The sequence below is a fragment of the Triticum dicoccoides genome, chromosome 2B (assembly GCF_002162155.2).
Source record: "Triticum dicoccoides isolate Atlit2015 ecotype Zavitan chromosome 2B, WEW_v2.0, whole genome shotgun sequence".
NCBI lineage: Eukaryota > Viridiplantae > Streptophyta > Magnoliopsida > Poales > Poaceae > Triticum > Triticum dicoccoides.
In genome coordinates this window covers 125,829,571-125,833,509 of record NC_041383.1, presented here as the reverse complement: position 1 = coordinate 125,833,509, position 3,939 = coordinate 125,829,571, and positions in this window count along the sequence as shown.

Below are 3,939 nucleotides of genomic sequence, written 5' to 3'. Positions count from 1 at the left end.
GACAGAGATCCATTCCATCATGGCCGGTCGGTGCCGCTCCTCCTCTCGCCCCTCCAGCCCTCGACCCGGAGATTGGGGGCGGTGTTCCGTCCTGCATAGCAAGTTAGTAGTGCTTCAGTCCAAGGGGCTTCTCCCCCCAGCATATATGGTCCCAGTTCGAGCTGGGATTGCTGCCTATAGCAGCGGAGAACAGGTGGAGGGCGTCCCCAATCCCTCTCAAGGAGAGCGGGTATGCTTAGTCCCTTATTTGATGAGAGGACTAGGATTTCCAATTCATCCGTTTCTCCGAGGGTTGCTGGAGTTCTACGGCCTCCAGCTACACAACCTCATGCCCGCCTCCATTCTGCACATCGCGGGCTTCGTGGCCCTCTGCGAGTTGTTCTTGGGTGTTGAGGCCCATTTCATGCTGTGGAAGAGGTTGTTTTGCCTTGTGCCCCGTTCTCAGGAGGGGCCTTTTTATCAGGTGGGCGGAGCCGAATTATGGCGCATCGCCGGGACCGGATATCTATCCGGTACCCCAAAGAGGGCGTCCGAAGACTAGCCCTCGGAGTGGTTTTATATAGACGACGTCCCCCTGCCGGACCCTGTACGGATCGGCCTCCCCGAGTTCAATAATGCCCCATTGAAGAAGCGCCTAAGTTGGCGCCTGCAGAACCCCTCAGAGGGAAGCTGACAGGGACGTCATGTACCTGATGAGCCGGATAAGGTTGTTGGCTCATTCCGGACTGACCATGATCAAGGTGATGGCCATATGCATTACGCGAGGGGTGCAGCCGCTTCAATACAGAGGCCACCCCATATGGGATTTCAACGGGGAGGATGACGCCACCCGGTGCGGTCGCAAGGGGCCAGATTCGGCCGCCACTTTAACGAGAATCTGATCCGCTTTGTACAAGGGAGAAGAAGAAGAATTCCTCCGTGTCAACCCGGAGGGCGGATTCTCCATGTACAATCCACCTAGTTGGGTGAGCAGACACTTTCACTTGCCTATCCGCTTTTGAAATTCCCGTAGTTGAGTACTTAGTCTAGTAATGTTTAAACGCAGGAGTTGCACCAGGCTGTGAAGGAAATAAACAGCCCTGCTCCACAACCCGAGGACCCGGAACGGTCCCTCGATCCGGACTCCCAAGAAGATCCGGACTTATGTGTGGAGTTAATTGATGGAGTATTTCATCAATTGAGCAAGGACAACTCCTTAGTGGCCATCACGGCCGACTATCCCGGACTACTTCCAGCCTCAAAGGTAACTAAGACCAAAGTCCCAGTATTCTCATGCTTTATCTTGCACGCCGTAAACTAATAGCGTTTCGCAGGGTAAATCCCTAAGGCGGAAGGCCGAGCCCACGGTGGGCAGCCAACAAGGGCCACTGAAGCCAGGCGGGCCAAAAAGAAGTGCGGACCAGATCGAGATTCCGGTGCAACGGTACGGCGTGTGAATTTAACGCCTAGGGTTTATGCCCTTGAGTCTTACTAATGCTCATGATTTTCTTAGAAAGAAGAGAGCCCACCGGACTATGTCCGCTGGCCAAGGTTCAAGGCCAGGTCCGGAAGCGGAGACGGACACGGGGCGCGCCTCGGGCGCTCCTCCGACAGAGGACGCCGACGGGCTATCTGCCACCAATTCAGAGGTGGAGAGCGCCCTGAACCACAGGCGTCGCCGGACTGTTCTTCATGACGCGTGTTTTTCCCCAGAGGCGTTGGACGCCTTTAATACAGGAGATGCGTATCTCCGTGCTGCTCAAAATGGTCTAGCCAGAGCCACGGAGCAGTATGTAAAAGACATACAGGTGAGTAGAATTGAAGGTTATATATGTCAGTAGCCCCCGAGACTTGAAAAAGTGAAGATAAATGTTTGAAGGATCATGTGCTATACAGTGTCTTACAAAGAAGAATACACAACTGTCCCAGGAGCTTGAAGAGTGCAAGGACCAGCTCGAGGCCGCACTGGCCACTTCAAAAAAATGCCAAGGGGACGCCCGCAGGTAATATATGATTCGAAAGATAATTCCGTTTTGAAATGCGGCAGGTGTGCAACTCTGACGATAATAATGCAGATGGAGCCGGAGTAAATCCGGACAAGCAACAACCACTACGCCAACTAAAGGTTGGCGAGAGCATGCTGACGAGGGTGAGGCAAGAGAAGAACAAGCTTCAAGACGCCAATACCCAGCTGGGCGAGGAACTGAAAGATGTTCGTATTCAGCTGTCTTCTGCCGTGAAGGAGAATCAGCGACTTCGACGCGGCATTTTTAGTAAGTGCTTGAACGAATCTTCGAAAAAAGAATTCGGTGAGGAAGTCAATTGACAGAGCTATGTCTGTAGGTCTACTGACAGGTCGTCCTATGGAGGAAATGCCCGGTTCAACGGGAGACCTTCTTCCCGAGCTGTTGCAACTACTCAAACGAGTTCGGCAGGCAATGCAAAGCGTCATCCAGGCTATGTGGCCGTCCCTCTTCGTGCCCGAAGGCCTTGAGGAGCTTACAAAGAAGCTGGAGGGAGTGCGGCGGCGCTTCCGGTTGTGGAAGATATCGGCTTGCCGTCAAGGTGCCAGGGAGGCCTGGGCCATGGTGAAGACTCGGTACACGAAGGCTGACCCAAACCACATGGCCAAGGTCGTCCCTATAGGTCCGGGCAGAAAGGAGATCCCAGTCAGCTTAGCATATGGCCAGGTGGAGCTGGCTGCAAAGTATTCCCAACAGGACTGTAAATTAGACCGCCTGTTGGATGGTATTGAAGAAGAATATGCCGAGTCGGATTGACTCTGTAATTTAAAATGACATAAAAAATTCCTTCTAGCCGGATTGTAGATCGTTTGTCATTGCGGACCTTTTCGCTTCGACCTCTGGACCCTATAGTCCGGAGTGTGTCCGAATACCCTCTCGATTATGTAAGAACCGGGGCATGCATGGAGACAAGGCATAGGGGTCATAAGTGCTTTAGCAGACAAGTGCCCAACTAGTTATGTTATATTACATGGTTAGTAAGAAACATCTTCCGGGGAGAATAGTTCCGTTAGGGGTTCCTTTCCCTGGGAGGCATGCCCTAAAGTGCATGTCTGAACTGCCAGAAAGGGCAGAAAAGCATCTGGGGGCAGATGAATAAATACGAAAGATCATCTTTTAGTTCACCGACCGAATATTCCATTAAGAACACTAGCTTTCGGCTTCACCCAGTCTGAGGTACACATCCGGCTGACCCGGCAGTAACAATTGCAGAGGTGCTCCCTTTACCACCTAGCCGAACGAACGGGAACGTAGGGGTAAGCACAGGAGCCAGGCAACCCAGCTTGGCCAAAACTTAAGTCATATCGATGCATATAATGGTGTATTAAAGGTTCATGCGGAAGTGTCACACATGTTTTGGGCATGAGGCCCGTTTTATATAAACTTCTTGGTAAAGAAGCCCCGGGGTATTATGAGCGCGGGTAGCGCGTGGGGTATTTGCGAGCAATGCATAGGCAAGCCCCTAAGGGCTTGGGAGAAGAAAAAGGGTAGGGAGAAGGAACAAAATCTCGGACAGCCAATAAAACTAAAAATAAAAATAAAACAAAGGGATAGAGGAAGGAAACGAACGCGGAGTCCGGCGCTAGGCGTAGAATCTTCGTAGGCGTGCTGTGTTCCATGGGTTCGGCTCGAGTCGGTTATCCGATGCGTTTCGCAGACGGTACGCTCCGCCGGTCAGTACTTGGTCGATTATGAAGGGACCCTCCCATTTGGGCTTTAATTTATCCTTTTTCTTGTCCGGCAGGCGTAGAACTAGTTTGCCAACGTTATAGGTTTTGGCCTGTACTTCTCTACTTTGGTATCTTCGAGCCTGCTATTGATAGAATGCGGAACGAGCTTTTGCCACGTCGTGCTCCTCTTCCAATGCGTCCAAGCTGTCCTGTCGATCGAGCTCGGCTTCTCTTTCTTCATACATGCGCACTCGAGGTGAGTCATG